Source organism: Sphaeramia orbicularis, chromosome 22 (genome assembly GCF_902148855.1).
Source record: "Sphaeramia orbicularis chromosome 22, fSphaOr1.1, whole genome shotgun sequence".
NCBI lineage: Eukaryota > Metazoa > Chordata > Actinopteri > Kurtiformes > Apogonidae > Sphaeramia > Sphaeramia orbicularis.
Window position 1 is genome coordinate 47,261,757 of NC_043978.1, and position 9,993 is coordinate 47,271,749.

A 9,993-nucleotide genomic window follows, 5' to 3' on the forward strand; every position below is an offset into this window, starting at 1 on the left:
TGTATCATATGATGTGAAAGTGCCCATAAATGTAAGCAAAATGTTAAAAAGCCAATATGTAGCATAGTTCAGAAAGTTGACCCGATTGAGCAAAATGAATGTGATTTTTGGATTCAGCACACCAAAATTATCCTAAATCAGCTCAAAAAACTTAAACAATGTATTTGTTGTTGACCAGTATTATTTTTAACATCTCAAAAATCAGGAAAAAATATTAAACTGCTTAGCTACCACAATAGTACTATAACAAGAGCATAAATGTAAAATAAAAGTATAATAAATCTGATATGCATCAGTGTGGGGATGCACCACAACATTTTTTATTTATTTATTTTATAGTAAAATAAGCATCATGTGCTATTTTGAAATAATGAAGATATGGCTGGAATTTTGTTTGTTATTTACTGCTACAAATAATGTTCTTTTTAGCACTCGTGCCTCACAGCAAGAAGGTCACGGGTTCGATTCCAACACCAGCTGATGGGGGTGGGACCTTTCTATGTGAGTTTGCATGTTCTCTCTGTGTCTCCGTGGGTTCTCTGCAGGTACTCCGGCTTCCTCCCACCATCCAAACACATGCACTGATAGGTTAATTGTTATTCTAAATTGTCCATGGGTGTGAATATGAGAGGGATTGTTCGTCTCTATATGTTCAGTCCTGTGATGAACTGGTGACATGTCCAGGGTGTAGGCTAAAGGGGGTGAGGATAAAGGGGGTTCAGAAAATGAATGAATGAATGAAATAAGATAAGATATTCCTTTATTGATCCCACAATGGGGAAATTCACAGTGTTGTCAGCGGCAAAATACATATAAACATAAACATGCACGTAAAACAAAAACAGTCAAATAAATTTGAGTAAAAAAGTGTTTAAAAGGAGAGTGCAAATACGGTTTGTTGAATGTAGTGCAAATGGTTATAAATATAAAAAATATATAAATAACGGATTTGAATATATACAGATTTGGACAGGTGCAGTTTAAGATATATAAATATGGTGCCTATGGACAGTGATGGACAACATAAATGGAATGGAGGGAGGGTTGTAACCCTCTGGTATCCAGTCCAGTAAGGCCCTTACTAAGTACCAAGTGTGCCTTTTTGGCACACTTGGAATAATGTCCAAAATTTTTTCATAGTTTGTTTTTAATTCTTTGACACTTTTTTTCTATTTCATCAACTTGAGCCGTAAATAAAAATACCAAATACTCAATAATTGTCACATTTTTTAACCCTTTAAATGCTGTGTTTGTAATGTAAACAAACCTTTTTTTTTTTGGATGCAAAAAACGAAAAAAAAAAAAATTCAATATACTACATAAAAAGTGGATCACATATTATTTGATTTTTTCATCTTGGCATATGTCAATGATTAACTCCAACATCGGTTAATTTGCATTATTTTTTTGGTGCTAGGTCCAATGTACAATAATACTAGCATCTGTCACCAAGTGTGCGTAAATTGCACATACTATAAATCTAACTATTAAATATTGTATAATGATTTTTTTTTTTGCTCTAATTTGATTTTATATTTGTAAATCCAGGTCAGTCCTAATCATACAAATCAAATGGAAGAAATAGTGCGTTTTAGGCACACTTGGGATGCTAGTCTTGTAATTTTCTTTTGTTTGCAATGTGCAAATCTTAGTTGGTGGCCAGAATTTTAAAGATCATGCAAAAATGAACAACTTTTGAAATCTAACCTTATTTAAATTGTGAAAAAATATGAAGTTTTTTTAAAACAAAGAGCAAAGTGTGCCTAAAAGGCGCACCTGGATACCGGAGGGTTAATTACACCACATATGTAATATGTGGCATATTACATATTACATGACATAATCTGACATGGTGAGTCATGGGATGCTTGACAAAAAATAGACAGATAGATGATAGATGGACGGACAGACGGACGGACAGGTAGAGCATAGGGTCCAAGGACTGTATGACTGTTCATTCCCAGCCAGCATGTCCATGTGGGCCCCAGAAGGCTTACATTTGGGCTGCATATAAGAGTCCCAAGTGGGTTTGTCCACAGTTTCCATGGTGACCCCACATGTGTTTGCCCATATCAGAATCAGAATCAGAGATCTGAATATCATATTATTTATTTTTCCATTTATCTTTCCTGTCATTTGCACTACTTCTCATGTTATTTGCACTACTTAGATTCTATGTTTTACTGAGTTTGCAATACTTATTTTTTAATGTAAATAACTGTGCCTTTTACTATTTGTTGTTGTTTTACAACTGTCTGTAAATTCTAGCACCGAACCTGAGAGCTTTACCTCAGTTTTGTTGTACTTGGTACAATGACAATAAAGAGATTCGATTCTGATTTTGATTTTGATTCTGATATGGGCAAACACATGTGGGGTCACCTTCAGAACTGTGGAAAAACCCAAATGGGACCCTTATATGCACCAAAATGAAACTCTTCTGGTGCCCACATGGACATGCTGGCTGGGTTTAGTAGGATAGACTTCTTAATAAAAATCCTAGTCAGTTTTCCGCTGTTACCAAAGAAAACACCAACAGAATAAACACACAGCGTGTTTCCAAACTGAATCTGAACATTTCCACTTAAACTCAGACTCACTAATGCACATCAAATCCTCATTCCCCAATAAACAAAAACTACAAAAAAACTTTTCCTTCATCATTATGTACAAATCCCTTGTCGGTGACACTTACACTCACCATTGTTTACATTAGATTACTGCCAGCATGTTGTACTTTTGATCCACTTTGGGGTTTTTCTTTTGTCTTTTTTCCTTTCTATACACATCACATAAGAGCCCCAAATGCAGTTTTCTGTGCTGTCTGAAACAGCAGCGGACATCTTATACTGTGAGTCATGTACAATAACAAGCAAAACAAGAACATCCACAAAAATGTTTTTCTCAATTGAGCTCTCTGCGACTGCTTCACTTTGTTTGCTGGATTTTCTTTTCCACAGACGTACATTTATTTGGCCTCACACCGGGAGATCTTAGCGCAGGATCACAACAGGCAAAGACTTATCATGAAATATAGCACGCCTCACAAACAAAGCCACCCATACCTGTCCAAATAGTAGCTTACATGGCTGTTTTCATCTTTTTTTTTTTTTTTTAGCAAATTGTTTATTATGTTTTCTTGTTGCAATATTCATCTAAAGTCACCCTGTCTATAGAGATTGATTTGTTTAGTCCCACTGGTGTTAAACTCATTACACTTACACATATATAAAATCAAATGGCTGCATTTTCCTAATAAAACAGCTTTGTTTCAACTTATGACTTTTCTTACCCCTATAACACTGAATGTATCATATTTACATGAGTTTTGAAGCCCTCTACATGATCAATGTAAAATGTTTTTTCTTGAAAAACCTGATGTATACAATTAGATACATGCAATACACAGATAATCCACTGGGGGAAGGAATTCGTTCACCATAGGCCTTTCCAGTGACACTACAAGACTGTTATTAATGAGGAAGGAGGAACTTTGGCATTTTTGAAAAGGAATTACAATTTATTAGACATGTTTGTGTTATATTATGTAGGGATGCCCCGATCTGATCTACAGATTGGTATCAACTGCAGAATCTAAAATCACACAAAAACCATGAAATTCAAGAAAGAAAAAAATTGGTTCTTTACTGTTTTTCACCAAAAACCCCTATTGAATGAACCATTTTTCTAACTTAAAATGAACACATAAATTGAAAACTTCTGAAAAATAATTACAAATTCAGTTAATAATAGTCATATACAACTATACTTCAGGCAGTTTTTACGACAACTATATACAACTATTTATAAAATAATCCAGTGTCACAATGATGCCATAAACATGTTTAATGAGCCACAACTCAGAAAACTATATACAACACAACAACACAAGATACAACACATCTGATGGGTTAGTGTAGTTCACTTTGTGAAACGCAGTGACATGTATTTATTTTATTTTTTTCATGCAGGCACTTCCCTCAAAATCCCATTTTCATCATCTCTTCCTGCATCGAACATACACCAAACATGATGACAAATGATTGAAAATTAACTTAATAGGAAAAGAAAATTATATTTATGTTGTGTATTTTCTTGTCGGGTTTTACTTGGTCTTTCATCTTAATTGTCTTCATAGTATTAGTTTGACATCTGCACTTTCCACACAAGTTGAAATGAAGACTCAATGGACGTCATCTTAGATCAGTTTGTGATTTGGACATGAGGGTGCGTGTGTATGTTTTGTTATTTTATTCCATAAATATTAATGAGTGTGTTTGAGATGATGCTGAAGTGAAAGGAAAACCTGCTGAGTTCTTGCTTTAATAATGGCATTCATGTCACTACATGAGATAGCGGTCTACGATGCAAGACCCTGTTAGATTGTATTTTTTGTATGGTATTGATGGTGTAGAGCTGATATTAAAAGGTGGATTAAATCAGGTAGAACATCACTGAAGGCAGAGGTGAGAATTCTGAGGCCCGACGCCGATTCTTTTACTCCTGTATACTGAGATTAAAACAAATCCAGTGAACGCATCACTCTGCGTTTTGTCATTCCCACTAATTGATCAGCTTCTGATCTAAGGTTTAGGATTTTATCTCTCTCCTCATCAGGATGGACGAATCAGCTGTTAATCAACGCCGTAATCCTCCAACATGTTCTCAACCTTGTTCAACACACCCCACCAGGAGATCAAGTAGCTTAAAATATCGCTTATGGCGTAAGGAGAACTTTTGCACTCATATATGTTCCTTTGAAGTCGATTTATCCTTATCTGCTGGAGTTCCTGAAAATATGTGTGTATCCAGCGCTTTAATCGTCTCAAAAAAAAAAAAAAAAAAAAAAAAGGAAAGAAAACCAGGTCAGGGGATGTGATCTGAAGTTTTCAGGAGGTTCATCAAAAAGGACAAAACGATTAAAAAAAGCATCACACATAATTCCTACCTAAATAATCGTTTAAGCTGAACCAGTCTGCCGGTGTGGCCTGATAATGCAAAAATGTCTGAGCGGTTACAAATTGTACTAAAAATTCAGCTCATAAACAGACGGATAAAAACAGTGCTGACTCAGGAGACATGATGTTCCTTCTGTTCTCCACACGGCCCGTTTAGAGCAAAACAAATCTGACTCATATTCTCTGTCACTAATGAAGTGTTAAAAGTAAGAAAGCAGAGAGCTTAGAGCTAAGTGTTCCTTTTTTTTTCATTTTTTTTCATATGAAACCAGCTGCTGGGATGATGATGATGTGCAGCTTTATGCTACCTGGCTTCTACAGACAGCATGTAATATCCTCTTTAATAGTTGCAATCAGGAGGTCTTAAATGACAGCAACTGGAAATTCAATAAGTCTCTATTACGTGGAGACCGCCTGTATGAAGCACCTGTGGGTTTGTCAGATGAAGGCTTTAGCACAGTTTAGAAAATTAATACAGAAGACACTATTTTGTGGCCCACATTGAGAAAATATGGAAATAAACAAAATAAGAAATAAAAGAAATATCCCTGTATGTCACCGGCATGTTCGATCTATAACACTGGGTTACAAAAAATGTTTTTTGCAGGTTGTCTAGGTTTTTTCAACAGAATTAGGACCATTTTGCACCGCTAAATCCAAAAAGGACATCTGTTTTTCTCAATCAGGTCAGGTTTTTTGGCTAATTTGATTTTGAAAAATTTGATCTTCTCACAAAATTGATTACATTTTTGTGACTTTATCAGTTGATTTTTTTATATAGTTCTCACCCAAAATAGGTTTTAAGAGAAAAAAAAAAATTTTCTAACAGGATTCCTGTTAGGCACAATGGTGTATTCACCGCAGATGTAGCAGAATACGTCAGGCTTATTTTTGCAAGATCTTCTAGTCGAAGCCATTTCATTCACCTGTAATATTAAAAAAAACCATTAATCATAAATTGGCAAAAGTAAAATCTTCAGAACTCGTTTATTGCAAGAAATATGAAAGAATTTTGTATCATATGATGTGAAAATGCCCATAAATGTAAGCAAAAATGTTAAAAAGCCAATATGTAGCATAGTTCAGAAAGTTGACCTGATTGAGCAAAATTAATGTGATTGTTGGATTCAGCACACAAATTATCCTAAATCAGCTCAAAAAACTTAAACAATAATTTGTTGTTGACCGGTGTAATTAATAACAAGTTTAAGTTGTGAGGTTGTCAGGTTCTGTTCTATGTTAGAATCCTGTGGTCCTGATGCAGAAGATCAGCCTCCTAATAGAAGTGGATGGTACTTTCACTGGAGGAGAACTCAAATAATTAAATTAAAGTCCATATATGACTTCCTATCAGTGCTCAATAGTAACTATATTGATATCTGTAACCATTTACATGTTACAAGGCATTAAAAAATATAAATTAAAAATTAAAATCTAAATTTTTATGACGTGACATTGTTGAGCCGCATTACGTAATAAATTCCCATTATGTAATAAAAGTTCAAAATGTAATAAGAATGTCACGTCATCTTGTAATAAAGCTGCATTATGTAATAAACTGACAAATTTGCAATAAACTACCTCAATGCATTATATAATAAATTTTTTCACATTATGTAGTAAGTTATTACAATTTCAGAAATTTTTATAAAATGCACTTGACACATTTTTATTTCATCTTTAAACTGTGTGGTTAAAGTTCTGATTACATGACCTGTAGCTCCTGTGACTAATTTCTTCTAAATTGCTCTGAAATTATATTAATTTGGATTATTACATAAGAACCATGTTATTACATTTTTAAAAAAAAATAAAAGTGTAATGGGTTGACGTAGTTTATTACAAAATGTGTCAGTTTATTACATAATGCGCTTTATTACAAGATGACGTGACATTGTTCCGCATTATGTAATAAATTCTTATTATGTAATATAAGTTCAAAATATAATAAGAATGTCACGTCATCTTGTAATAAAGCCGCATTATGTAATAAACTGATGCATTTTGTTTTATTTTCATCTTTAAACTGTGTGGTTAAGTTTGATTCCATTACTAATTTCTTCTAAATTGCTCTGAAATTATATTAATTTGGATTTATTACATAATGAACCATGTTATTACATTTATTTTTTTTTAAAATAAAAATGTGTCAAAATGCGTTGGCATAGTTTATTACAAAATGTGTCTGTTTATTACATAATGCGGCTTTATTACAAGATGACGTGACATTCTTATACATTTTGAACTTTTACATAATGGGAATTTATTACATAAAACTGCACCGTGATGGACTCATGACAAACTTTTTACATAACATTTCAAATATACAGATTTGATCTGACTTTTTGTAAGTTTTGTAAGTTTCACTTTTTTTTTGGAAAAAGGATTGTGTCAAAACATACTGGTTTGAATCCACTGAAGTGTGAATAACCTGCGTTTCCACAGTCGGCCTTATATGCAGCGTATCAGTGCCGGGACGTTTGATTGACAGCAGTGAAAGACATGTCATCTTTAAAAGCTCCGCCATGAGCGTTTCCTCTCAGACTTCCTCCTGACAGTGTGTCCGTGGCAATGTCAAAATCATTAAGCAGACATGTTGATGGCCACCTCTGACTGAAAGTGATACCTTTGTGTGCTGACAGCCTCGCATTCAGCCCGCCAGACGGACGGACTTCACCCCAAGGACGGCCAGTAAGTGGAGAGGGACAGCAGATGCCTCTCTTTGTCTGAGCGTTCTGTTGTCTTTCAAAACCCACCTGTAATCTCATCTCGCGCACACACAAACCTCTTCCGACTAAACTCTGAAATGACCCCGTGACCCGATGAGACTGAGATGACCTTCAATTATTAATGTTGGCCTTTTGAGAGCGCGAGACACTCGGACACAAGCGGCGGGACACTGATTGACACCGCGGTGGTTTTTTGATGGACCAGGCTGGTCTCACGAGACGTTTTAGGGACGGGTGATTCAGGGACATCCAGGAAATTCAAGTCCTTATCAGCCATCTGTGAAATGACAGTACATGTGAATTACAGGTACTGACAGGATATTAATGAACAAATCTAGTCTTAAAACCAACTAAACTAACTTTAACGTGACCCAAAGTTCACCCAGATGTGTTCAGTGTCATTAGAGCTGAGCAATATGTCAAAAAAAAAAAAAAAGATATAAATTAAAAAAAAAATAATAATAATAATATAATAATAAAACAATAATAATAATAAAGACTTTTTATGCTATGGCCAAGTTTATTTCTATTAAAAACATAAAGCTCTGTACAAAGTTCTAGATACAATAACAAGATACATGCTAAAACTAGTAAAATAGGAATAAATAGAACATATACTAAAGCTGATGAAAACAGATGGAAATGGAATCTTATGGACAGTTTCTGATTTTAATTGATTGTAGTCTGGCTACATGATGTGAAGCCAAAACTTGATTCAAAAATACTTTCTTTTAGTTCACTCATGGAAATATTTTGAAATTCAAAATGTCAACCTTAGTGTGTTATTGGAAGACAGAACAAGATTTTATTACTTTTGTGAAATTTTCGAAAAAATTTTATTGTCATGTAGAAAATCAAGGTCAGTGAAGTTACCATATTTGGTTCCTTGCCCATATGTGGCAATAAATAAATAAATAAATAAATAAAATCGAAGAAGTAAAAGAAAAACACATGTAAGGTGAAATAAACATGTATGTTGTATATGTATATGTCGGATTGACCTACTGCCCTCACACCCCTGCTGTTGACGAGGGTGCTGATTGGCTCAGTAAAAAATATAATAATGTTTTCCTCAATGGCAATTTATATTAGCTATTTAACCCATAAAGACCCAGTGCTACTTTTGTGTCAGATCCCAAATTAAAATGTCTCTATATCTAACTTTTCTTATATTGTTCTTATTTATCACCATTTATTATAATATGTCCTCTGTATTTTGCATTTAATCCATATAAATCAGGTATTTTCCTACATTTATTTATATCAAAAACAGAGAAAGCTGAAAAAAAAAAAGTCACTTTTTCAGTAAAATCTATCATTAACTGAACATAAACCAATGATTTCCATTCACTGTCGTTGATCCAACTCCATGGCTTTTACTGGTGAATCAATGTTGTAGAAGATGACAGTGTTTCCACAGTAACTACGGAGCCTCTGAGCGTCCAAATGGGTCATATCTGATGATCATGAAAGATGACAAACTGCATTTTACCCCAATTACTGACATGTATTGATAGGACTAGTGGATCAACAGGTATTAAACAGTTACATCAGCAGATGGTTTTGGTCGGTGATGGATGTTTGGGTCTTTATGGGTTAACCCTGTAAAGCCCGAACCATTAAATCATTGACAGAAAATTCCAGTTCTTTGAAACTGGAGCCTTTATTGGTCCTTCTGAACATCAAAAAATTACTTTTTCAAATCAATTTCCATTTATGAGTTTCAGTTTTGTATCATATTTGATACATCAGGTCTCAATGCTCAAATATTATTTTTGAATAAAAAAAATAATATAACACAACATGTCTAACAAATTGGTAATTCCTTTTCAAAATTGTCAAAGTTCTGCCTCCTTCCTCATTAACCCTTTCATGCATGAATTATGAGAGCCTTAGTCAAGATTTTTTTTTTTGGGGTGTTTTTATACCTCCTTAAGCATAAAAAAAATTGTGATCGATTTTTTTTTTTTTTTTTTTTCATGGAGTTACAAAAATGTCCATGCATTTAATTTTTTAAGTAAAGAAATATGTATTTAAACCCAATATCAGAAAGTAAAATGAAAACGATGAAATAAAACATTTTTAAGGTTGCTAATTTGATTTTTTCTCACATTTTACCATACTCCAATGCTGGTTATTACCTCATATAATATGCAAAAACAACTCTTTTTGTCTAACAAATAACAACTGATTTACACTTAACCATGTCACTGCAGATCAGGTTTATCAAGAACAGGAAAGTTATAGTAGTGGTATGAATTGCATTGTATTATGGGATATTGCATAAGTGTACACTGTTGGCTCAT

The 9,993-nt window shown here is 33.9% G+C and overlaps 1 long non-coding RNA gene across 1 annotated transcript in view; it reads left to right on the forward strand.

The window, feature by feature from the left end:
* LOC115414403 (uncharacterized) overlaps positions 1–9,033 on the forward strand; it is a 19,096-nt gene extending 10,063 nt beyond the window's left edge. Inside the window, exon 3 of the long non-coding RNA XR_003934613.1 lies at positions 8,982–9,033. This is a non-coding gene — a long non-coding RNA (uncharacterized LOC115414403). The remainder of the gene's footprint in view (positions 1–8,981) is intronic.
* The last annotated feature ends 960 nt before the right edge of the window (positions 9,034–9,993 follow it).